Raw genomic sequence first — 27,617 nt, forward strand, 5'->3', positions numbered from 1 at the left:
ATTGTGAATGAGAAGTGGTATGTCTTTAAAGTTCAATTGACCAAAATCCCACAGTTTCACAACTTAAAAATTTTTGAGAACAAATCTGACTAAGTACCAATCTATTGACCAGTAAAAACAGAAATTAAAAATAAATGAAACAGAAGTCAGGCATCAGGAGTAGGAAATAGCAGTAAAATGATGATTTTTTAAGTGTTAAAAATGATAAGGCTAGGACTGTCACAAAAAAAACCCAACCCACAGATGAAAGGATTATAACGAATAACATGTATTACTAAATGTATTAAGAACTAATAAATCCTATTTCTGTTACAAACCCTTTAGCAGATGGAAATGCTAATATTGCAAATGACAAAACCCCACCATTTTTGATTACTCTTTCTCTTCTGCATTTATAAAGAAGCAACATGATGTAATCATATCATATGAGAACAGTGGGGTACTTTCCAGTTCATTATTAAGTGAGGAGGATATTAAGTAACACTTACTAGGAATAAACTTTTTTACATGAGTAGTACTGAATAACTTGCACTCTACAACGGTACAGGAATTGGGGGGGAGGAGTATTTCCCAGCACTGTTAATCTAGGTATACAAGGCATATGCTGTTGTACTAGAACAGTACTAATGAATACCAGTGCTCAAAAAGAGCAGATATGTGACTATTAGTCACACACCTTGATATCAATAGTCAGTGAAACAGTAGGAAAGTATAAATATGGTTCTGTTACTGAAAAATTAAACATTGCATGTAATTCAGTGCAAGGGATTTAATGACAAAAAGTTTTATCAGACAAGCCTGATATAATCGTTTATAGCCATTACAAGCTTGATGAAGGTGATCATAGAGAGCTTTATCTAAGGGGTGTTTGATGTCATGCTGTGTATTCTCATCTGACGTAACACTATGTGGTATCGACAGAGAATATGTAAACTGGATTCGGGACAGCAGAGTGTTCTCACAGGGTGCTTGTTGATGTAGAATTAGCATTAAACCAGGTACCGTGCTTTGGGGATCACTAGAGGCCACTAATATGAAATCACTGGGGACAGAATTGGTAAGCATGAGACTAGGGAAAGCAGTCACACAGAATTCTTTGAATTGTTTGAAAGCTTCAGGCATTCAGCCTAAAAATTACTGTAGCATGGACGAAGTAGCGTGTATTATGCCTATAGTAATATAAAATGTAGATTAAAACTACAGCTTGGTGGACTGTATTATAGAAAGTACTGACCTGTGAAAGTATCTAGAGACTGGTTATGGTAGTCAGTTCCATCTGAATTATTAGGAGACTATAGCAAAAGTGATTAATCAATCTCATGATGCATGAGTGCAAGAATATTGCATAAAAGCAGGTTGCTGATGCTATTTTTGTATACCATAGCAGTAGAACGACCACAGCAAGTGTGTGTAGATTTGGTATCCTGATTTTTAAGTGGGGCTAGTAGAACTTGTTATTTCAAGTAAACACAGGTGGTTCTGTATGTAAAAGCCATGGAACTCCTTGCCAAGGACATGGTACAAGCAATAGGTTTACATGGGTTCAGAATAAGACTCAACATGTTCCAGACTTAGAAGATAAGCCAATGATGGATATTTAGATACAAAAAAAATCCTTTTTATCTTCAAGAAGTCCCTGCAAAGTAGAGGCTGGAGATCAGAGTATTGAAGGACATATATGTGGTGGCCCTATTTATACTTCTTTCAGCATCTGCTAGTAGCTAGATGCAGGATACTGTATCAGATCAACCTGCTGTTTGATATGGTGTAGAAACTGGAGAAAGAGCAGAAGAGAGCAGCTGTAGAACTTACCTGAGAGCTGGAGAACTTTCAAGGTAAGATGTTTAAATCTTTATCTTTTCAGTTTAGCAAAAACAAGAATAAGGTTCTGTGACAACTTAATTATAGCCTCTATGCGTTGTCATTACATATTAAAGGCTCTTTAGTAGGAGCATTTCAGCTGGAAGCTGAGGACAGTCATTGCAAAGAGCATTTTTAACAGTGAAGGAGACTAACTATTTGGTTGAACTACTCAGAAAATTGGTGGAGTTTTCAGTTCTTACTGTCTTCAAATCAAGACAAGTGAAAGCTCTTCTAGGAGATATGCTTTTGCCAAACATAATGTATTCAACTTAATTCAGAATAACTGGGTGAAATGGAATGGCTGATGATATGCAAATCAGGTTGATTTCACGGGCCTTTTCTCTTTAAAATTCTACAATTGCATAATCTTAGCAAAAAAGTTGGTTGCATGTTTATGCAGAACAGAGGTGTAAAACCCATCTAATTTACTGTCAAGGACCTCCTGCCTTTTAAGCCACTAATGGAAAGCAAAAGTAAATGGAGAAAGTACTCTTAAGTGAACATCTTAACCTGAAATAGTTTTCTTTAACTGCATAATTGTGAGATTTACAAGCTTTTATAAGAAAACTGAGCAAATGTTATTCCACATGATGGAAAATGCATATGCTTTGATTTCTGCTTGAAGAAGGCAGTATTTTTCTCTGAGAAAGTAAAAACTGATAAGTATTAGTAAGTTATTGCTACAAATAGGATTTTTAACTAGCTAAAGTTACTTGCTATTTCTTTTCCCTTGAGTTGTCTCCTTTGGATTTCCAGATTTCGGCTTGACTTTTACAGATTATTACCTCTTTTTGCAGAGCTAATGCTTTCTGATAGAACTTGCTATCAGGCCGAAAACTTATCCTGTCATTCTTGCCTCTCCCACACCTGTCCATCAAAGTATTTTTCTCTTCAGGAACTTAGTCAACCCCATAGCTGAAATGTATGCTTTAAGCTTGGGAGAATCAACAAGGAACTGAGAAATTTCTATTTCTTCTCATTCTTTCATTAAACTATTTCCTGAGAGCTAGTCATAGCTCAAATTACAACAAGATCTGGGAAAAGATAAAAAACCTAATCAGATTTATAAAACCATATAATGTATGAAATGTTATGAGTCTAGTCAGTAATAGAGGTTTTTACAAGGACTAATTAAGTTGATATTCTAAATATGAAAGAGTTTTGACCCGAAACATTACAGAAATGTCTCAAAGCACGTGTATATGGCACATTGAGCTTTGAGAGGATGCACTGAAAGTACATTTTGGTCACCTTGATAATTTTTCAAAAGTGTGTTTTTGTATTTCAAGCCTAGTAAGTAAGAGAATTCTATTGAAAATTCAGAATCAAGATGCATAGAGATTACAGGGTTTAAATCAGCTGTCTGTAAAACAGAAATGATTATAGTGCAATTAAACATTTTCCCCCTAGAATGAAATTTTATTTTTATATAAATAAGCTTGCATTCTCTGCAGGAAAGGAAAATTGTCAGGCGTTGTAGATACATTGTCTGTCACATTACAAATGTACTTATGCCTTATTTGTCACTGCAGGGCCATGCTTGTTCTTTTTCCTGTTGAGGATGGTAATCTCTGGGTAAACCCGGCCATAGGCCCCTCCACTGTTTCTAATGGAACTCAATCAGCAAGGGAAAGATCAAGCAAGTGTGAATACAAACAAAAAACACACCTGAAGATCTTCTGATTTACTGCCAAATCACCATCTTTTTTCCTTCAGGTTGTTTTCTGTATGCATGTTTACTCTGATGGAGACATTCAGCAATACCCCTTAACCTGAAGGAGGAAATTCCTTTCTAGGATGGCTCTCAAGAACTGAACCACGGGGTTTTGATGACAAGGTAAAAGCATGGATTAAGTATAAGGTTGTTGGCTTTCATCTTTCTCATTCCCTAGGGATGACATTGGCTTTGCTTGAGTTCTGATGGAAATTGCTTAAATCACAAATTGTTTTCAATTTAGTGTCTCTGTTGCACCATCTGCTATTTAGTGTGGTAACCTTTCAGTACAGCTGTACCTAGAAGCCTGTCTGCATTGAAGACAAAAAGGGAAGGGGTCTTCTTAACTTGTCTGTTCAGCCTGAATAGAAACATAACATGTCTGGGATTGGAATGCAGTGGGTCAGGTTTTTAAGGACAGTGATACCCTTCCTTAGGTAAAACATAAGGTACAAAGGTAAGCTTGCTGTGAATTGACATGTTACTCAAGTGGTTGTTCCCCCCAGAGGAGTGTGAAAACAAAATTCAGAACCCTCTGTAAGATAGGCCAACTAAAACCCACCTTCAGTCTTCAAAGAAAACTAGTGGTGATGACTGTGGAAATGCAGAGAACTGGGTAAGGAATTCCAAGACATGATTTGGGATCACAAAGAAAGAGGACTTGATTGCAGAGGAAAATCCACTCAGTCAGAGAAAATCCACTCTCTAGTCACATAAGTCTCTTACGGACTTTTTCCTGCACAGAAGCAGATATACTGTAACCCATCGATAGGCGAAAAAAGCCAGTCTGAAGTGGAAGGTCCTACCAGGGTTCTGCAAAAGCACATCTGAAGCTTGGGACAGGGTCTGGGTATTGTAAATTCTACAATGATAACACTTGCCCAGGCTGGAATGGTGAGATATTTGCTATATCACATATTACCTTCTTAAGCACCTTGAAGTTAGAAGATGACTGTCAAGGTCCAAGAGATGGATTGGTTCTGCAGCAGAAGGATGCAATTTCTTGCTGGTATTCAAAGGTAATAGGGTCCCCTCAACTTGAAAAGATGACAAAGTAGCTCTCTGTTGTCAATTATTTTCACTTTGGACAGTTAATTCCCAAAGCAGAGACTGAGACTGCCTATCTCAAAATAGAAAGAGGAAAAGAGACAATTCAAGCCTGTCTAAGTGCTTTCTAGGCTGGAGAAGCCTTGGAGAGCAGAACTCCTACTTGTCTGATACACCTATTTGATTAATACGGGCGCAGTTCAGTAACTTCGTGTATTGGGGAGGTGTGCAGGTGTGACTTCTTATGCCACTGTAGAATAGTTTGCCACATAAATCCCCAATATGTCTGTTAGAGTAGCATTTGTGTAGTTATGAAGAAAGTTCCTAAAATATTAAAAATTGGTACTGAAATCTTTCTATTATTACTGCTGACCAACGTCTGTAGCAAAAATGATGCCTGTCTAGATTGCTTCCTCACGGTAACAAAGATGTTTCAGTTGCTGATACAATTTTTCTGTTGCTTAATTATGTAGAACATTAATTAAAATGGAAAGTTGCATTGAAGGTGTAAATATATTGCTGACCTCATTAAAAAGACGACAGCTTTGGTTTTGTGCAGAAGCATTATGATAAGAAGGTAGAATTTGACATAAAAATAAAGGTAATAAATTTAGGCAGAAGCAATATTGGAATTTTCAAAAGCAAAATTTTAGATATAAAAAAAAATCTCAATCATTTCTAGAGTTGAGTGTCTCACACAGGATTTTATCCCAGAGCTTAGCATTTAAGTGGTATGATGATACCTAATTTTGAGACATAACACATTTTATATTGGTTTTTCTGATTTAAGCTAGTTATCCTATAAGGAGAAATTTTGGCTGAGGAAGATGGTTGAGTTTGTTATATAGTACAAATAACTTTATTTGCAAAATATTGCTATGTGCCATATGAATAAAAATCAACCAGACATCTAAGGAAATAACAGACACTTTATTTTCTTTATAGACTTGATGAAAAAGAATCACCTTAATTTAAAATAAAGTACAGCAGAGTACCATTTTTGTTCTTGATGTTTAATAAGATTTGGCTGTTGCATGTTTTTATCAATAATTGAGTATAAATAATTTATCAATAATGAGTTCAAGCTAGGTCAGTGTTTGAGAACTTCTTGTATGTGACTTGCAAATTGATACCTCACTGTAAACAATAGCACACCTTTGAATAATATACGATTCTTTCAATATGTCTTTAATACATGTAAAAGAGACTCAGAATGTAAAGTAACATTTCTGTACTCACTTCTAATCAGATTGTCATTAGAGAACCTGAATCTTCTTAAATAGAGGTTGAGCATGAAGGTTACAAGTTCTCCCTGTCTTTTCTTAAGTACTGGCAATGTCCTGTCTTCTGGAAGCAGTCACGTCTCTGTGAAACCGCTTTACCTGTGTTGCAGCTATTTCCACCTTGAAATGTTTTACATTTGTAAGTCCTTCTGTACATTTATTCTGCTGGCAGAAAAGGAGGGAGTGAATCTAGATAACTATTTGACTTTTCCTGGAGCACAAAGTATAACTCCTATATGTGTAACCTGCATTTATTAGCAGCAATTTATGGCTACAATTTTACATATTAAAATACAGAGCTTAGGGTTAGTTATTTTACTGAAGGTGATTTTCAGAAGATGAGGAAATATTGGACTCAACGAGAGCCCCTTTAAAGGGAGCTTAAAAATTATATGATAGAAACTTGCCTTACACCAATAATTTTTTATCTTCCTCTGACCATTTTTTGTCTAGTGCATTTTGCCTAATGGATAGCAAGGATAAGAATATCCCTTTCTACATGTGAAAAAAGTGAGACTAGAAGAAGTGAGCATTTTGGCAGCCATCAGTGAGTGTCTCAGATTTGAAAATGTAAGCAAGGATGCCTGTCTTCTTATGCTGTATTTACTGGGCATGATAACATCTCCATTTCCTTTAGAGAGACTGTATTTTAGTGCTGTAAATGATTTAATATTGGTGGGGGAACAAATAGGAATAATGTTCAAACAGAGGAGTAGAAGATAGTTGGTCTGGCTGCAGTAGACATGAATATGAATAGGGAGAGATTAGTAATGCAATGATGAAATTTCCCTACACTAGAAGAACTGTATAGCTGTAACTTCTCACCAGAAAACACAAATATGAATGCATCATATATTACACACACAAAAATATAAGAGTAAGGGTCAGTATTTAGTATCTATTATAAAATGAGGTGGGTAAAGTACTGGAGTAATTTTCATATGGGGGAAGTGGCAATATTTTGTATTCTTTTATGCTGACCACCACACCTTCAGTGACCAAAATGCCCAAAAGTAATTGCTGTGAAAAATGTTACTTTGCATGTTCTCTGCTTGATTCAACACACATGCCAACTAGATGTTCAAGTCCACCCTACTTTGAGAGCACTTGAGCAAATTCTCTGCTGATTAAAGAGCCTTAAATTTTAAGCCGTGTCATTCATTGCTCTTGGCATTGAATTTTCTTGTAACAAAAAAGCTGATGAGCTTGGGTGAAGAGAGTTGGGGCCCTGTATGCTGAGCATTACAGTCACTAGTTCTATTAATTTCACAGATCTTAGGTGCTGGTGCTGTTGTGGTTGCCAGTGAGGGACTGATCATCAGTTTTGGAAAAAAAGACCTGTCCCTGACTTGGAGAGAAATAGTATCCATTTCAAACACCTTTCACAAGGACATAGTGATTAAGTAACACTAGGAAGCACAGGACACTAAGTACATTTTGGTTTTTGATTATATATGCTCAATCCACTGAGAACATAAAAGGAAATAATGAGATAACATCTGATTGTCTTTTCTGCAACAGTAATTTATGTACAACAAATTACTGTAGCTCAAAGTCTACAGTTTGTGTCTTAGATTTAATATCTAGAAAAAAGTGTGCAGTCTGTCCCTTTGCAGATTGTTCCTTCTATATTATCATCGGGGAACTCCCTCCTATCTCCTGCCAGGAAATTGGTTACTGAGGGCACATGGAAAGACAAGCTGCACTTTTTGCTGGTTTATCTTGCTACAGCCTGAGCTGGTTAGCAGCTGTTATTATAGTCTGCCCAGCTTCAGCCCTGTGGTTGTGGCCTGGAGGGAGCTCTTACTTGGGATAAAACAGCTCATCTGCAGTTGAATCTGCTCTGAGCTGTGAACAATTCAAACATTTCAAGGGTTTTCATAGATTTTTAGGTAGATAACCACAGCAAGCTTTTACTGGACTGCATGTTCTTAGAAGTATATGACCTGGGTAAATGTAGATACAGCAAAAAGGACATTCCAAAACAAAACTTTTCTCTGGCGAGTTTCAAATCTTACTCTAAAGCAGGGATACCAGATGCTTTTAATTATTGAAATAATATGTATAATACCTTGCTTTGTTTTCAGAAGCAGCCAAAATAATTCAGCTGAAATTTCCTTCATCAAAAGCAGCCTAGGGAGTATATTCAGCATGGAGAATTTAATCTCGAACAGTTACACTTTGGCAAATTTAAAAGCAATTGAAAACAGGTCATCCTAATAGGAAGTGTTGGGCAACCTAAACTGCAGGTAGGTCTACTACCATATGTAGAAAGTAACTTAAGTGGAAGATGTTAAGTTATAAAAGTAGATGCAGAAAGAATTTGTTGGTATGGTTTGTCAGAGTTGGTGCTGGTTAAAATGTTTTAAATGTTTTGAATGTCAACATATATTTTTAATTGAAGCTCTGGATTTCAGTAACGTGATTCTCCCCCCCAACATTTATTTCATCAGATGTTTTTTCTAATTTAGATTTTTGTCAGTGGGAGGACTTGTTGAAAAATTCTGTAAGACGTTTCAGTGAAATATTAGTGGAGAAAATTATTAATTTTTTAGTTAAGACACTTAGAAAAGTATTTCTTTCCATAAAACCCAGAATTTTTATAGAACAGTCAGGTTTAGAGTTAAGTTTTACTCTAATATGTGTAAGATGTGTTTTTATGTGGCTGATGAATGGAAATGAATCTTCAGCAAGGGTTCACCGATATAGGTCTGCTAAGAGTCGGTGGAGCTATGTTAAGTGGGTTGTCTAGTCAGCTTGCATTAACAGAATAAATAAACTGTGAGGATCATCAAATATTTAAATGTCTGCTAAGGCAATGTCTAGGGTGACTTACTGGTTGACTTTAAAAAGAATAAAAAGATAAAATGCTATGTTTTGTGTAAGTATAGATTTACTTCAGCTGTCATATATTTAACTAATACGTATTAGTACTACCACCTCTAGGTTCTAAGTTAGACATGAGGTCTGACACTGTGGTAAAGAGCTGTAACACAAAAGCCTGAAAGACCTAAAGATACTGTGTCTCAGCTAAGGAAACTGTCAAGGTAGTTATTTCAAACACTAGAATGCTCAAGGACCAAATGAAGAAGTTAGAACCATCTCCCAGAAGTGAATCCATGACATGAGGCTTCAAGACAGAATTGGCAGTTACTGATGAGAACAGCTATTGACATGGATACTGCTGCTGCCAGTCAAACGGAATAGATATCCACATGGCTTCTCCTCTGTGTCTAACACTTGGAGATGTGTATAAAAGAATGTCAGACTGACAGATGCATATGTAGATGTCACACACTAAGAAAGGAGCAAAGGGCAGGAAAGCTGCTCACCAAATGACAGCAATGTGTACTTCATTGGAAGATGTGTTTAAACTGAAAGTGAGGTGACACTTGAGTGAATAGTAATTACAGAAGCAATTGGGAAGGTAGCGGTAATCTTCAGAGTTAATCCTTCCTTGATAGTGAAATTGGATATTGTGATGTTTTAACTTTTTAAAAGTGGTATTGTGAAAAGATATCACCGGGAGTATGATCTAGAGTAAATGAGATATTGGTAAGATTAGAAAGAGGATATAAATTAGAGATTGAGGTTAAAAATACTTATTGCTGTGGGAGGATGGAGAAAGAGAATACAACTTTATTGAAAGGATTGTTTTGTTTCCAGATATTAGAACTCTAATCTTATTTATCTTGATGTAATGTAATATATCAGATAACCATCTCCAATTGTTCCAGGGGCACTGAACAACTCTGAGTTGTCCAGTGTGTTTAAAGGATGGTAGAAATAGTTCTGTTACTGCTGCCAAAAATCTCACTGAGATTTTGATAGAATTCTGTGGTGCTGAACAAGAATGCTGTGCCACGTTGCAGGAAGGCAAGTTCCATCACCATTTCGTAAATGGTTTCCCAAGTTGGTCACAGCAAATTAAAAAATCAGTTAATTCTGAAATCTGTGGTCTCCCTTCTTGTTTGGGCTCCCTTAGAAAGTTTGTACCTCTTTTGTTTGATAGATGCATATTTTGAACTTCTTTTTCAGTTCTTCTTTCAATGGTTATTTAATTACAATGCTAATTAAACCTAAATAAGGTCTTCATATGCTTCACCCAGTGCATGTAATCTTGAATTTTCAGGTGCACTTGTATTATAGCTCCGTGATTTAGTTGTCTAGTTTTACATTTATAAGGAGATGTATAATTTAATAGTACCTTTTTAAAAATCAGGTTTACGTTAACCTGTGATTTGGAACTGTGTTTTAGTACCACCAATGTAATGCTATCTAGATTATTTGATTTCATTTCAGGCAGACAGCCTAAGATTGTGAAATTTCTGTATTGCCATTGCATTAGTTATTTCAAAAGTATCACTGAAACGATGATGCCACCGTACTTCAAAAGTATGGAGATGTTAATAAGCAGCAATTGTGAAAGATTGCTATTAGCTGCTCACAATGTAAATATTTCTTCATGATGCTGACATGTGAGTGCCTGTAAAAGACGAGTGCTCTACTCTGCTTTTCAGCATGCGCATAAAGATTTGCCAGGTATATCTGAAAGAAACAGCTCACTTTCGCAGTGTAAGCAACAGTAACAGCCTTTCAGTCTGTCATGCCATGTGCATATATTTGTGCTATGAATTAAAAAACCACTCTTGCAGGTTTTTTCCTGTTGGTTTGGCTAAACTGAACAATGCTTTGTTGGGAGCAGGCAGAATAGCAGATAGCAGAGGCGTGATCCTGCTCCCCTTTTAGTCAATAAGAATTTTACCACAGAAATAGAGACTAGATAAGGTCTTCTTTGTGGAAGGACTTCAATCCTGGGAAGTAGTTTCTTATCCTATAGTTAAGAAAGCATCTCATAAAGATGCTGCATAGAATCTTTAAATACAGGCTTTAATAATATGCAAACCAGGCATGCAAATCTGTACATTTTTTGCAAATCTGCGTGAGAGCATTTTAAGTTGTGAGCTCAGCCTCAGACGTCTCTGTCATGGGCCTACGCTACACAAAGGCTAATTGTCCTGGACACAGTGCAATGCAAATATTACAGCTTTTTCCAGTATTCTAAACAGCATGTTGAATGGTAGTTGGACCATTCTGCAGCACTGCACCATGGAATCATCATCATAAGAATCCTCATAGAATTGCTGGGTTGGAAAATACCTTTGAGACCATAGAGTCCAACCGTACCTGCCCACTACTGAACCGTATCCCTAAGCCCTTCATCTACTCCTCTTTCAAGTACCCCCAGGGATGGTGACGCTATCACCTCCCCGGGCAGCCTATTCCAGTGCCTGATAACCCTTTTGGTGAAGAAATTTTTCCTCATGTCTAATCTGAACCTACCCTGGTGCAACCTGAGAGATGGTCTTGACACAGACAGAGATTCCATAGTGACGAGAAGAAAGGAGGTGGTCATGTAATTGAAGCCTATATCATAAAGCACAGTCACCAGTGGGTATAATTATGGTTGAATGTAATTATACACCTCCTGACCTTACATACCTTAATTATAGCACCTCCTGCCTCTGAGTGCTTTCCTTGGAGCTCAGTCTGGTGTAGCTCTGCTGAAACACACCATGGTTGTATCAGCTGTGACCCGCTTATTGCTAAAGCCAGTTACTTGGTTAATGCAAGCATTGGTGTTTTTTCTGTATGTTTCACCTTTTTAGCTAGTTAGTGAAGAAAATTGACAGTAGACTTTCCAAGGGCTTTGGCTATTCTGTTTTTCTGGGGAGTGAGAGCCATTTGTGAGCTATCGGGGTAGCAGCTAGGGAGCCGAGGAATGTTGGAAGCTTCTCAGAGTGTCTGGAGGAGACAGTGCTCTTTTGAAAATTCTCCAGACTGTGTGTTGGAGAAAAACATAGTGCCTAGCAGCAACAGAACCTCCTGCCAGAGTCACATGGCATGACAGGTCTCTCCAGCACTCTCCACCTGGATGAGCTTTACCACTCTTGCTGCTACCTACTTTTCTTTGGGGGGAACCCCCCTTGGTCTTCTCAGAAACAAGCCATGATGAAATGTGTCTTGCATGCACAAATGTCTCAAGGGCTCTTTACTGGAAGGAAGCTGTTCAGCCAGTTAAATGTATGTCATCATGGTGAAAGCAGAGAAGTGTTCCACCCACAGTGATGTTTTGCCCTTAATGGAAGAACTTAGCCTAACCCTTACACTCATATGAAAAGTAACACCTAACAGCGGTAGGCAGGGAGTTAGATTATGACAAATGCATCTGGATGATACATTATGGCGTCTCAAGAGTACTTTAATGAAGAATAGCAGCAAGTTCAAATTTCACTGTCTTTTAACAAAAATTCCTGCACTGAATAAGCAAAAATTACTTGTCATCTTAGATGGTCCTGAAAATCTAGATGCAGGAGGAACGGCTGTACAAAACATGGATTAAAGCAGCCCCTGTCACCCCCCTATATTTAGCTAACAAAGTTAAAGATCACCTAGTCCTATCAAATCTTACTGCCGTTTGATGGGGGTGAGAGGTACAAATAAACTTTATTTCCAGTGCTGTGCAGTGACGTGGCTGTGTGACCACGTTTAAGTAACAAGACACTCCGAAGGGAACAGGGTGGGGGACATCTATGCACTAGCAAGTAGGACTTACACAAAAGACATCCCTAGGAATGTAGCTTCATTTCAGGTGGCACTAATTGCAGCTTGGCTCTGCTGCCCAGCCTAGACCTGTCCATACACAGTCCACAGTCTCTGAAAGAATAGTATGAGATGAACAGACATAATTAATAATAGTACAATATATTTAATTACACTCTGTTTAGAAATTGCTATAGTTCACTAGTAAATCAAGAAATCTACTACAAAATTTTACCTCATCATGCCCTGACTTTCTTCAGAGCATTCATCAGTTTCTTCTGAAACTGGATCTCTTTCTGTTGAATAACCATAGCCAAAACCTTTCAGGCTGCACCCAGCCAAATGTTAGAATCATAGAATCCTTAGGTTGGAAAAGACCTTTGAGATCATCAGATCTGACCGTACCTGTGCACTACTGAATCATAGCCCTAAGCACTTCATCTACCTGTCTTTTAAATACTTCCAGGAATGGTGATTTGATCACCTCCCTGGGCAGCCTGTGCCAGTGCTTGATAACCCTTTCTGTAAAGAAGTTTTTCCTAATGCCCAATCTGAACCGGCCCCCTGGCGCATCTTGAAGCCATTCCACTTATCCTATTACTTGGGAGAAGAGACCAACACCCTCCTCTCTGCAACCTCCTTTCAGGTAGTTGTAGACAGTGATAAGGTCTCCCCTCAGCCTCTTCTTCTCCAGGCTAAACAACCCCAGTTCCCTCAGCTGCTCCTCATAAGACTTGTTCACCAGCCCCTTCACCAGCTTCATTGCACTTGTCCGGACGTGCTCCAGCTCCTCAATGTCTTATAGTGAGGGGCTGAAAACTGAACACAGGATTCAAGGTGTGGCCTCACCAGTGCTGAGTACTGTGCCAGGGGAGTGTTGGTCTTTGATAGCCACTCTGCTGGAGCCAAATCCTGCAACACATGCGGTCATATGCTGAGGGCAGTAGGATGGTTTGCAAATCTATAAAATCCCTTCCCTATCCAAGGATATTCCTAAAGCAGTCTAGATATTGTATGTTTCTGATTTCAACCCACACTAGATTTCATACAGATACATTATGAATATCAGAGGAAATTAATGGTATTATACAATATGTGTGAATTTAAATACCTAAAAATGGATCTCAATGTGAAAGCAGGAGTTCCTTACTCGAGGAATATAGTAACACTGGGAGATGGCCACTAGCCATCCGTACAGCTCTGCTTTGCCTCATCTTCATTGTCTGCTGGAGTTTTCCTGTAAGTGCAAGTCATGCGAATAAGCTAAACAATCCAGCAATGCAGTACCAAGAGCTGGGCTAGGATGGATTATCATTATCATTATTATTTAATTTTACTGGATAGCGTGGATGTTCTTTCCCGATGTGACAAATGCTGATGGGAATGCAGATCCAGCTCTGCAAACTGCTTATATTCTTAACACACACGTTTCAAGCAAGCATTTCTACAATTAGGACACATTTTCTCCCCTCCACCCTCAGTACAGGGGCACAATCACTTCCCCGGTCCTGCTGGCCATGCTGTTTCTGATACAAGCCAAGATGCTATCGGCCTTCTTGGCTGCCTGGGCACACTGCTGGCTCATGTTCAGCCACTGTCAAGCAATGCCCCCAGGTCTTTCTCCTCCAGTCAGCTTTCCAGCCACTCTTCCCCTAGTCTGTAGCGCTGCATGGGATTGCTGTGTCACAACTGCAGGACTCTGCACTTGGCCTTGTTAAACCTCATCCTGTTGGTCTCAGCCCAGCGGTCCGCCCTGTTCAGATCCCTTTGCAGAGCCTCCCTACCCTCAAGTAGATTGACACTTACTCCCAGCTTAGTGTCGTCCACAAACTTACTAAGAGTACATTCAAAAGTGACCAAAGGTCATACCATTCCTCAGACTAGAGTGCCATTCCCAAGCTTTTTTTTCTATCAAGCCTGTTTTTGTCCCTCTCCCCTTTCACATCTGGTTTAAAGCTCTATTGATGAGCCCCACTAGCTTCTGATAAGTATCCTTTTGCCACTTGGGGACAATGTGCCCCATCCTTGGACAGCAAGCCTGGTGTTGTGTAGGCCAACCCATGATCAAAAACCCTTACACCAGGTTCAGAGCCAAGCATTTATTTCTTGGCTCTTCCTATTCCTCTGCTCATCATTCCCTGTGGCTGGAATGACAGAGAAGAACACTACCTGTGCCACTAATCCCCTCAGCATATGTTGCAAGGCCCTGAAGTCCCTTTTCATTGCCCTTGGATTTCTTAAATGGATTTCATTACTGCCTACTTGGAAAATCAGTAGAGGATAATAATCTGTGGGTCTGCCCAGAGCGGGAGGCTTTCTTTCCACATCTCTAACTGAGGCCCCAGGTAGGCAGCAGACTTCTGTATGTGACGGATCTCATCCCCACACGGGGCTTTCTGTTCCCTTCAGAAGGGAATCCCCTATGACATTGACCATTGTTTTCTCTTCTTAACAGAGGCTGTTTTGATTAATTGCTCAGTGTGTCTTAACTTAGGGAGCATTTCTAGGCTATGAGACCCATCATTCACTTTGAGGTTGGGTCCACTTGCAGAGCTTCGTACCTATTGTGCAAGAGAACTTGGGAGGCTGAGGTTGACACAATGGAGACACGCCTGCTATGCTGGGCAGGAACCTGCTGCCGTTCCCCTCCATCTCCTAAATTTCTCTCCTCAGCTGAATGGAGAGAGGATGGGCTGTCCTCTGCCATACAAGGCAAGCCTGCCTTTTGGTCTGAGACAGGGAGTATAGTGTGTTGTTCCAGTGGTCAATCTCCCTCTCACGCTCCCTGATGGTCCTCAGCCTGCTCATCTGTTAATGTTGTTAGAAGCAGTGATAATTATGCAAGCAGTCACTTCACTGGTCACTGAAGGTGAATTCTGTATTCAATTTGAAAACAAGCTGGGTATTGTGTTTTCAGCAAAGTGCAAAATCATATATCAGAAACTAGGATTCCATTCTGACTCCTCTGTAGGTAAAAGAGATGTTGCTGGGAAAGGTGAGAGACCTTTGATAGTTTTTGAAATGTTGTAGAAACTGATGCTGATTGCAGTGTACTAACTGATGCACTTGCTGCCTGGATGAAAGATTCACGGTGTGCATGATGGCTAGGGAGCACTTCTCTGGTGGGCATTGCATTGTCTGATGGATTTCATTCAGACAGCACTGGTACTTAGATTTCCCGGGATGGCTGTTGTACAGCATGTCTGAGGTTTCTTCATCTCTATTATCTCGAGATTTGTTACTGTAATGACTTCTGTCCCCTCCCCCTCCTCTGCAAACTTTATTGAGCCATCACTGGGAGCTTCTCTTCACGTTAGTGTGCCCTTTCTCTTGACTCTGAATTAATTAAGGGTGAAACTGGAACAGTGACTCATAGCAAAGAAGGAGAGTTTCTTATTAGTAATAAACAAAGAAGGCCACAGGAATTCACTGTTTCCCAGCTCCAACAATGCCTTCCTTTCTTGTGTCATTCCCACATTGATCACGTTAACTGATGCCTCTTTAAACACTATTTGCTGTATTCGATGAGTCTGAATTGGATGGTCTCACTATCTGGGAGTTTTGGGGAAGCCAATCTCTGAAAAGGTGAAAGTGCTAATTATAATAGTAATTACTTTAAAGCTTTTATCCTACTTTTGCCAGTGTCCATTTCCATGGTAACAGGAGCAGGTACAGCAGCATTCAGCTGCGCGGCTCAGAGCTCTTGGCTACGTAAGTGGTGGCTGAAATTGGAAAGATACTACACAAACTGTGTGCAGACTTTCCAAACTCCAGAGATTTATTAGCCACAGATCTAACTTAAAATATCAAAAAGCTACAAAAAAAATTTATATTCCCTCTTTGTTAGATGTACGGGCTGTTTAAAAGCTTTGATTTTTACCCTTAGGTGAGCTGGCAGGTCTCCTAAAGGCTGGGCTGCAGCCAGAGCCCTCAGGGGAATTTCTGTCTGACTCAGAAAGTATTTTTTTCCTGCAGCCTCCTGGGCTAAGAACAACAGCTTTGCCACTTCCTGACTTCTGGGCCTTGTCTGCTAGGCACACTTTGAAAAAGAAATTCCCACCAGCGCTTCGAACGTGTCTGAAATTGTAAACAGACAGTGTTTGGAGTCGTTTATGACATTGATCTACAGTCAGCGTTAGAATCACTTCAGCTGCCATCAGCTGCAGCAGCGTCCTAGGTATTCAAGCTTTTAGCACGTACCTGTGGTGTTTCCTCACGTCTTGTAAATGTGTATCATTCACATTTTCGTTATGAAGCAGCAAGGATTCCAGACTCTGGTGGCTGGTTATTCACGTGCAGTGCCAAGCGTGACACTTCTGTGCTCTGGAGTGAAAGCTCTGCAGTACATAAAGTACATAAGATCATAAGGTATCCTGTTTTCCACCTGGGTGAGTTTCAGAGTTCAAAACAAGCTTCAACAAGAGCACTTCAACATGTTCGGCTTTACAGACGGGTGCCTCCATAGGGCATTTAAAAAAAAATGACATAATAATGCAAAAAGGGTCATAAAGATTTTGTATTATCAAGAATTCCTTTCTCATGCTTCTGGAAATATTAACATCTAGAAATATTTTTTCCTGTGATAAGCATTGGTACATTTTAAAATAAATTATATGTTATCTAATATGTTTCTTTTTATTTGAGCTAAATAAAGTTTATTTAGTTCTGCAATATATATTAAATTTCACTCGAGCAAGTCTGTTATCTGTAGTGAGATTATACCTACCCTATTTATTTAAAAGAAATAAATGAGAATAATACATATGTCAGATAAATAATATATGATACCGTAGAATTTACAGAGGAACAGGATGAACATCAGTTTTTAAGTTTGGGACACTTTACTTATGTCAGATTATAGGACCTTAAATATTTGCACTTGTTTTATTCATTTCCTTTTCTTATTGGCATTGTCTTTATGATGTAAGATCAGTTGTCTAATTCTACCAATCTAAAACAAGTGGCAGTTAATGTTTGGGCATGTTTTGTCTTCCCTAATTTCAAGCAAAGAAAGATTGATTTAAGTTCATAGGGCTTTTCCATGTTGAGAGATACCTCACAACTTTATAATCTCTACTGTCATCTGCCCAACAAAACCTTTAATGTACTTGATAAAATGCAATCATGGGTCCACCTTTTCTAGAAAAGAAAATAAAAAGTAGGTTTGAAGCTAGCAAACCTGGGGGCAGGGGAATAATAAAGATAGTAACATTCATACCGTGGTGCTGTTATTTTACTGGCAAGTGACATGGTTACTAACCATAGCCTATCCCTGTATTGAGAAAGGGCAAGACGTACTCTCTTCTTAGGATGTTTATGCAGTGAAGTCCACCTGCTTTCATCAGATCCTTTCACTTACTGAAACAAACCATGTTGTTGAGTATCAAAGTTCAATAAGGTGTTTACATGGAGACAGCAGTATGAGGCTAATGTATCTTGTGCCATCCTCTTGTCCTCGTTCAGCTTCTTATTATTTTACTGATGTCCTTACACCCAGGGCTGAAAGGCCATTGTGTTACTCCTGTGTTTCCTGTGTAGTTGCACATGAGCTACAGAGTGCTTTGTCACGTGGGACATGTCTGTCTGACAAGTGTTTCAGCCCCGTAGGGGTTAGACTAAAGCACAGGAGGTGTCTCACTCCCTTGTCTCTGTCATAATGCTTTAAAAAAATCTTCCGTGAAGAAAAACAGGGGAAAACTGAATCTATGCATCTCAACAGCTGTGAAGACAAAAAGGCTTCTCTGCATCCGAGCAGACCAGCTGCAGAGCCTGATGTCCCACCTCCAAAAACTCAAAGTCTTCTCCACAGCTGGAAAGCAAGGAGGCTAAATGACAGTGTGTAATGCTATTTTATGTAGTGGCAGAGAGATGGTTGTCATTCACATTTCCCTCCTAAAGAAATTTAGCAGAACTTTTGGACGTGGTACCTAGGCTAAACCAGGGGTAGCATACTTACAAATGTCTGTGTAAAGAAATATTGGAGTGAAGGCCTTTTATCCTAATGGAGTTACACACAAACAGCAATGGTCTGAAACTGAAAAAATGAAAGAAAAACTGAAAGAAAAATTGTTCTGAATATGTAATAATGTACTCTGCTTTTCCTCACCTGCATTGTTTGGAGTGGGCAAACAACTGCAGTCTGGAGATGGGGAATCTAACACAAGAAGCCTGCAGCCTGCTCGGACACAGAAATTGATGCCTGATCTGGTTCACCTGACACTTAAAATTTATATGCAAAATACTTAATATTTTCACTGACTTAATTCTAGGTCTCTGTATTTGAAAGCAGAACTCTTAGGAAACAGAAGTAGAAGAGATTGAAGGAAAAAAGTGGTAAAGCAAGAGGGAAAGGAGAGAGAATCATGTGAAAAGTAAGTATGGATGTCCTTGAATGAAGAGAAAAAGCCTATAGTGTGGGGTGGGAGAACTGTTTGGATATCTTGGCTCTGATGTTTAAGTCCACTTTGCAGAAACAAAGCAATAAATGCTGTTTCAACAGATCACAGATGAGAGAGATCCTGCTGCAGCTCATGTCCCACTGAAATGCGTCTCCCATGTCTGGATTTGCCTTAATTTCTTCCTTCAGCAATAAGGCCCTGGAGCTGTATTGTGCTGACAACAAAACCATTCACCTGGGCTGCTTCTGCCCTTCAGTTTGTCCCCACATTATTTTGTTTATTCGCTTCGTGCTTCTTCGGCTGTATGGCTTTTTGCACCTTTTAGAGGAAGCTGTGCAACCACCTGCTCTTATTGGCAGGCTAAATTGGCAAAGAATTTTGTTTCTTATAGGCCCGAGGCTGGCTTACCGGGAAGAAAACAGCAAAACACAACCATATTGTGCCCTTCACCACCCCTGAGCAATGAAGCGCAGCGTCACAAGCTTTTGTAAGGCAGGTGGCGTGCCAAAGTCCACACAAGGGCTGTGCTGGCCTTGGGAGTTTTGAATAGCTAAAGAAAACATGTACCACCATTTTTTTGCCATTCTGCTGGTAAGCTATTATCATCATGTTTAGATGTCATGAGCCTGCAATTGTAGAAATTTATCTGGTTTATCAAGCTGAACTGCTTTTTAGTCTGATTTATCTCTTCTTGTTTCCCTGGTAGGTGTAAGCAGCTTGTGGTTTGCCTGGGGCTTTCAGCAGCGAGGAGGAGGGCAGCTCTGCTGGCAGCCAGCAGTTCTGGGGAACTCATGCATCAGATCTCAGAAGCTCAAGGTATGGCTATTTCTGTCCCCTTGTGGACAGTCACATGGTGCCGGTCATATCACAGTGGCCACCAGTCAGGTCTGCTGACAGAAGGGGTGGCTGAGCTCAGCTGGTGCTGCAGCCTAGGCCTGTGCTGGGTAACCAAGCTGCTTCTCAGTCACGTTTTCTGCGGCAGTTCAGCAGAGATTGGCACATGACCAAGAAGAGTTCAAGGACTTTGGTAGGTTCCTCTCACTCTACAGCACCTATTATTTGTATTACAATGTCATACTGAGTGCTGCACATACTAAATAAGGGAGGTTCTCTCTGCTGGGCTGCATACCATCCAAAGCTGGAGGGATTACAGCACTCCTGCTACATATGGTCTGTGGCAGACGGAGGTACAGATTTCAGAGCTTCTAAATCCTGCATCAGCGAATTAACAAGATTATCCTTTCACTGTGAAAATAAGATTGAGAGAGATTTTGATAACAGCGGGCCACACAGAAGCTAAGTTATGTTGAATTACGTGGATCAGTAAAACATTTACATTTTATGTTGCACATGTACTTAATAAGAACACCACCCCTCCAGCGCTGATGGTCAATTGTAAAAGTGCCACCTTGGTCGTTGAGCACTTAGGCTGGCCTCCGTATTTCTATTACAAACTCTTTTTGACATTTATGACCTGTCTGTATGAAGGATTCCTTTATGCGCAAGCAGTACTAGATGAAGGTGGGCCAAAGTAATCAGTTGTCCCAGAGAAATAAGAAGTCACAGAAAAATCTCACATTTAAAATAGTACTTTGGCAAAGAAACCCAGAATCCAACTGACACTTTAGCTCGTCTCTTACAAATATCCAGCCACAAACTTTCCCCAGCTTCTCATCCAGCAGAGGTGCTCCTCCCCTGTTCCTTCCCCTTCACCCCTTTTCTGATCAGATCCATTTCTTTCATCCGTACAGTATTGCCACTTGTATCCTCTGCATTTTTTAGTCTGCTCAGAATGGAGCGACAGCATGGCTCCTCGGAGTCCTGGTTCTTGCTGGTGTAACATGGTAAGCCACAGTGCATGCATGTCCCTGAGAGGTGTGAGGATGCCCCTAGGATCTGGCCTCCATCTGGCTCCTTCCCACACACTTTACTCAAACCATGGCAGCACTTCAGTGTGGCAACAAAGCTGTCAGTGTGAACAAGTGCCCAGGCTGCTCCTCTCCTTGCCCTAGAACATGGAGAACGGGTATGTGTTAGTATCAAACATCAGTATACCCTCCTGGCATGTGTGTTGGGGGAGCACACCCTATCATATGAATAATTGTGTGCACAAGTGCACACACTCAGCATGTGGCCAAGACTATGAAAGCTTTGGTTACATCATTCAGTGCGTGGCATGGAAGGAGCTTTGTTCATGTATCCCCCAGTGTCTCTTTAACAGGCCCTGTCAGAGGGCTTCACCTCAGCTCTAGACACCAAATTCTGAGCGCAGCAGTGGCTGTGCCCAGGAGCTGCCAGATCTGCACAGTATGGCCTTGAGGGTGGAGGGGAGAAAATGTGTCCTAATTGTAGAAATGCTTGCTTGAAACGTGTGTGTTAAGAATATAAGCAGTTTGCAGAGCTGGATCTGCATTCTCATCAGCATTTGTCACATCGGGAAAGAACATCCACGCTATCCAGTAAAATTAAATAATAATGATAATGATAATCCATCCTAGCCCAGCTCTTGGTACTGCATTGCTGGATTGTTTAGCTTATTCGCATGACTTGCACTTACAGGAAAACTCCGGCAGACAATGAAGATGAGGCAAAGCAGAGCTGTACGGATGGCTAGTGGCCATCTCCCAGTGTTACTATATTCCTCGAGTAAGGAAGTCCCGATTTCACATTGAGATCCATTTTTAGGTATTTAAATTCACACATATTGTATAACACCATTAATTTCCTCTGATATTCATAATGTACCTGTATGAAATCTAGTGTGGGTTGAAATCAGAAGCATACAATATCTAGACTGCTTTAGGAATATCCTTCGACAGGGAAGGGATTTTATAGATTTGCAAACCATCCTACTGCCCTCAGCACATGACCACATGGGATTTGGCTCCAGCAGAGTGACTGTCGAAGACCAACACTCCCCTGGGGCAGTTTCACAACTCTGTCACTGCCTGTTGGCTTACAACAAGAATAAATATTACTTATGTGCTATGCTGCATCCCAAGCCTTAATCAGAGCCAGAGTGCCAACCTCACTGTCTGGATCCAGAGTGGGGAGAAAATGCCTGTTGCTTGCTTTACCCTTTGATGCTGTAGACTCTGGCTGTGTAGTGGCACTGCGTCACTCCTGCTCCTGGCAGCTGGAAACCCACTGCCTGCTCTGTCCCAGGAACGCAATTAACCTAGGGTGTGAATCCCAATGACGGCTCTCTTGGTCCAGGTCTGGAGGCAAGAGGCTCTTACTCCCGTTACCACACCCTGTGCATGGAGCCTACCTGTGCTGGAGGATTGGAAATGTTTCTATTTGTTTTCACAGGGTGTTTCAGTATGCAGATTCTGCCACTGTAGCCAAGTCTTTGCAGCAAATATTGTGATATAGCAGGTAGACCTTTAAAGTCTTAGTTCATTAATGCTCATTATAGAATTATTTGCAGGGAGAGACTTTGATTCTGCATGACTGGATAAACTGTTGGCGTTAAACTTCTTTTCTTCTTTGCCAAAGCACTGATATACGTGATATTAACACCGAATCTTAAATTACCCTACATATTTGTCTGACAATTGTGTTTATGTCTAAACATGCCTTAATGTCAATCTTTTTCAGCATATAAACACTGGGAAGAAAAGCCTTATTTATTTTAAAGATGAAAGAAATTTTAAATGGAAGGTTTTTACAGCTGAACACATATGCCAGGACCAAAGTTTAGTTGGAATTTCACAAACTGTTACCCTCAGCTATCAAATTAAAGTAAGTTAAAATATGTTTCTGAAATTATCTAGCACATGGATATACATTCAAGGTTCATCCTAAATTCATACAAGAACATTTTGTAACTGATGTTAGCAAGAAACAGGGTAGTAATATTACAAATAGGTAAAGTACTGAAAATATATGTTTACCAGTTTGACTTTGGAAAATCTGCATCCTCCTGAGTGTTTTAGCAAAACAAACATCAACATGCCTAAGAGTTCCATTAACTGAAGCAACTCTTATAGGTGCTTCCACTCCCATTCAGACCATTCTGCTTGTCTGATTGGCTCTTTGCTTATTCAATGCTGTTTTTTAGTGCACTCTTTCTATGAGGTCTTTTTCTCCTCAAAAGCAACAAAATACGCTATTGACATATGTAATATAGTTTGACTATGGTCAAATAATCCTGAGTATTTATCACTGTCTTTTGTTTAAGTTCTAAGACCTCTGCAAAAGTCTGTTATTTTTTTCTTTTTGAGGCTAAATGCAGCATCACTGGCAGATGTAATGGTGGAAACAATACCATCTCACTTAGGAGTTAATCAAGAAGAAAAATAGTTTAGAAACTACAATTATCAGTGAACAAAGACAGAGGAGTAATAAAAAGAATTGTGACCTGTCTACCTTAGTGCTACAGTCCTTCCTGAACTGAAGACTAAGAGAAGTAGTAAACAATTGATATGCATTTTTCAAGCCACTAAATATTAGAATTTATTTGTAAGCGGCCTTTCATTATTTTAATGGAGCTGAATGATTGGGAAAAAGATTCTAGTATCTCTTTTAAGTCTGTGATAATGCTACAGCATTATAACGCTATTCCTTAAAACATTTTCCACAAGTGAAACATGGAATCATTACTGTGCAGGCTTCAGATTTGGAACAGAACTGTATCTGTTTATTCTAATCATAAAACCTGCTTTCCTGTGTCCTAAACAGTTCTTTATAAATAACCTATGAAATCAGATTACTTATAATTGCAAAAAACTCCTTGTTCTGCTTTCTTTCTTCTGATGTCTGAAAAAGGGATTCCTGCTTGTACTATATTACCAAAGTTGCACTAACATTCATGCCGTAAACCTGTGCTTTAGCCCATATTAAAGATTTATCTTTGAATTTCTTCAGATAAAACATTTTTCAAATGGTATATGCATCCAGAAAAATATTTTACTGGAGCAAGTAGTACTGCATCTTGGATAACAACCCCAACAAATAGAAAGGAATGAATCAATTAGCTCTGCTTCTTTTAGCATATCATTTAGCACCCCTAACTTCTGAATGATTAACTGTATTTTACAGTTAAAATGCATCACAAAAAAGATCTCTAAGCAAACGTAATTATACTTTCACTCTTAGCTTAGCTTTATTACGCTAAAAACGTGCATTCTCCTAGCCTGAAGAAAGTCATTCCTTTACAAGCTAAACATCCATTTTCAGTAAGAAATCTAAATAAGTTTATGTTTTTCCAACTAGGAATGGGATTTAGAGATTCTTATTATTTATTGCATAGATTATTAGTAGTATAATTCTTAATTTAATTTGAGGTCTAACTCAGCAGAAAATTTCTAGCCCTAACACATGCTGCCCAGAATCTCAGGACCACGTTTTAAATGAGAAAATCCAGCATACCTTTTGCGAAACAAAATCTTAAATGCTGGAAAACATGAGACAAAATTATTTGAATCTCACGTTTAAAATAAAAAGCTAATTTAATGGTTGTATAAGGCATACCAGTTTTTTGTATGAAGACTAATGTAATACACAGCAAATTTATTTTGAAACTGAAAACACTTTAAATGAAACTTCGGAAATTCCAAATCTTCTGATGACTTTCTGTCAGTCATAGAGTAGCCCAGTCTATCACCTTTCTCATATGAAGCTCTCTGTGTTGGAAAGACAGTTGTTTCTTAATGAGATCTGGCTGACATTTTTAGAACTTTTTTGAGAACATTTTGAGGGAAGGAAATGCAGACTCACAAGAAAAGTTCATCTTTGACCTTTGTTGCAGTGTGTTTAGCAGAATTGGTTGCCTTTAAACTTCCGCCTTTGCCTTTTTCCCTCTGCTTTCCATCTGCTGCAGGAAGGTGGCTGCTTTCTATGCTCATTTGACACTTGTAGAGCTTTCTCTTTCACTTTTTGTAAAATAACAGTCTGTACTGTAGATAAACAGAAGATTGACCTCACAACAATATCGTTAGAAACACTATCTTTTTCTCAAGCTAGCTTTGTGTATTGTAAATAGACAGATAGGAGGTGTGTCTTGTGTTTCTTTACCATAGGACATCCCACCTGGAAAATAATGATTGTGTACTGTAGGAAAAAAAGAAAGGGACAGGCTATATTTAAGCACGACTAAATCTAGCTCATTTTTTCACTACTGTGTATACTTTGTCCTTTTGTAGACAAAATCTGAAATCTATTGAAAAATATCTGAGTGTGCAAGAGGGAAACAAGAAAGGATTGCTGTGTGTTATTCACAAAACAGCATAATGAATTCATCTTAACTTAAGTTTGTGTTATGTAAATTGCCATCTATGGAAATTAGAAATGTGTAAGACAATTGTAGATTATTCCAGGTTGTCTTTTTAACTGCAGTGTGACTTGTCCACACTTTTCACGTTTTTATCAACAAGGTTGACAGGTAGTGGTAGTATCTCACAGCAGAGTATCCGTAAAAGATTCTACAATGGTTCCAGCTACATGGAGTTAGTAGCCTTCTTCAAAAGGATATTGTTCTTTAAAAAAGTTGTAACAGTCGGCTTCAATATTCAATTATGAAAATGTTCCTTAAAAAAAAAAGAGGAAAAAAACCCACAAAAAGGAATATTCCCACACTTTTTTGTTTAAAACCAACCATTGAATAAATTCCTCCCTATATATAAAAAACTATTCGTTTAAAATTTCAGTAATTAGACAGCAAATCTCACACAAACTACACCTCATTTTTTTGTTATTCAGTGGCCAAGGGGAAATGCAAAAAGTATACAAAATATAAAAACAGCAAGTGTAAGTATTCATATGTACTTAAAAAATGTTTAGTACTTCAGTTACTTAAAAGGCTGTAAGTCATATAAAAAAGTAGTTGTGTGCAGTATAATTCATTTGGATGGCTCAGCTTTGTACTTTCAGCAAAATTAAATTATATTTAACACCTGACTAATTAATTTCAAGCATTAGGGAACCACTAAAATATATCCCAGCCTAATTCTTTAAACTGAGCACTGGATTAACAAAGCATAATCTGAGTATATCTTATTCACGACAAGCAAAATTATCATTAATTTAGATGGAGTTTGTTCGCTGCACTATGGCACTGGTGCAGTTAACTTCTCCTGCATCTGTGATGAGAATTATCAAATGGGATAAGTTACAGAGTCCTAGGACCTCCATTGTAACAGTCAGAGGAAGATCTAACTGTAATTATGTACTTCCCACATCAGAGGAAGTATTCAGGAATATTACTTCCCTTAAAACAAATGGAATTAAATAGCAAGATGCATTAATTGGATCTATGTTCTAGCCTTTTGTTCAAAAGTCTCTAATGCACAGTCAGTCTTTTATCTTCCAAGTGGCTGTAAACAACCACAAGGCTCTGGCAGAGGAGTGTAAGGCAGAAAATGGGGAAGTACTGAAATCCCATTTAAATCTTTTGATAGAAGGTCTAGACTTGATGTTACATCTGCATTTATTTCATTAATTATTGTTAGATATTTGCATAGGTCTGGGGTTTTGGGAGTGATGTGCTGGACGGAGAGCATGTATTTAATTTCCTTTCCACCTCTTCTGTCCTCTCCTTACCCTCCCCTCTTCTCTACCCCTTATTTTACTCACCTCCCTCTCCTTTGTAGTCTTCTTTAGCCACAGACTTAATGAATTGTCCTACTTCTTTGTTTGCTTTTACCTCCTTTTCCATCAGAGCATCACTTCTGCTCTTCAATGAAGTCATAAGAGAAAAAAGTAAATTACCTTGAAGGGAGAGACAGACTAGTTAATGAAAGGGTGGTATGATTATTGCCACTGCAGTAAGAAAATGGACATGGCAGCTTTCTGCCTAGTATGGTGTTCACCCTAATTGTATTTCCCTGTTTATGCTGCTGAATGGTTTTGCAGAGCGTCTGTATTTTCCCAGTCACATCTGACTATGCTAATTCTGAAAATTAGTTCACCTCCTTTCATTTCCTCTTTCAACTGCTTCTATTTTCCTGAGGCTTTGAAAAGACCACTGGATATCCTTCTGATCTACTTGATAAGATTTATCTTCACTTATCTCCTTCATCTCTTCACAATTGTACATCAGTTTGGGAGTACATACTGACTGCTCACATCCATTTTCTCTGTAGTCAGTAACAGGTATTACTTCCTAAGTATTACTGCTCATGTTTCTCAGAGTCAACAGCTCTTCCCTACACTGTAGTCTTCTTAATTGAATCTTTACTTGCATTTCTTTCCCAAAGAATCACTCCCACAGTTTTCAGAGTGCTGACCCTTTCTTTACAAGTGAACTAACATCTGCTTTTTCTTCTTCATTTCCAGAAGCCTCAATCCACAGGCAGCATTACTGGAATTTGCCAGTACTTTTATCTGCTTCACACACAAGAAAGTAAAGCAACTGTTGGGGCACCTGCATGCTATTTGGATGTGGCAGAACTGTCTCTTGTCCCACTCACTCTACCATGGTTTGCCTGGACTTACTTTCCTCTCCCCAAGGCAACACTCTTCTTCACCTGGGACCAAAACACCTCTCTTTATTACTCTATTTTTCACCCTTCAAAGACCAGTCCTTATCTGGAGGTCAGATGAGCTATTTTGTTCAGCTCCAGGAACAGAGAAATGTCTTTCATATTCAGCAGTGGCTGAACACTCCCCTTTTTATTGCAGTCATATAAATAGGAGACAGGATGCACCACTGCACTCAGGTGATTTCCCTCTTCATGCAATCAGTATAAGAAGAAGGAACACATAGGA

At 39.2% G+C, this 27,617-nt stretch overlaps 1 long non-coding RNA gene across 3 annotated transcripts; it reads left to right on the forward strand.

Annotated features, from left to right (window-relative positions):
* The first annotated feature begins 525 nt into the window (after positions 1-525).
* On the forward strand, positions 526-27,317 carry LOC128850366 (uncharacterized). Of its 3 annotated transcripts, XR_008447716.1 has the most exons (6): positions 526-3,700; positions 18,780-18,881; positions 19,300-19,499; positions 19,615-21,593; positions 22,509-22,652; positions 27,186-27,317. It is a non-coding gene; the product is annotated as an uncharacterized LOC128850366 (long non-coding RNA). The 3 variants fall into 3 exon arrangements; XR_008447715.1 differs by having other exon boundaries at positions 19,615-22,652; XR_008447717.1 differs by lacking the exon at positions 19,300-19,499 and having other exon boundaries at positions 19,615-22,652.
* Positions 27,318-27,617: the final 300 nt, after the last annotated feature.

Source organism: Cuculus canorus, chromosome Z, assembly GCF_017976375.1.
Source record: "Cuculus canorus isolate bCucCan1 chromosome Z, bCucCan1.pri, whole genome shotgun sequence".
NCBI classification, from domain to species: domain Eukaryota; kingdom Metazoa; phylum Chordata; class Aves; order Cuculiformes; family Cuculidae; genus Cuculus; species Cuculus canorus.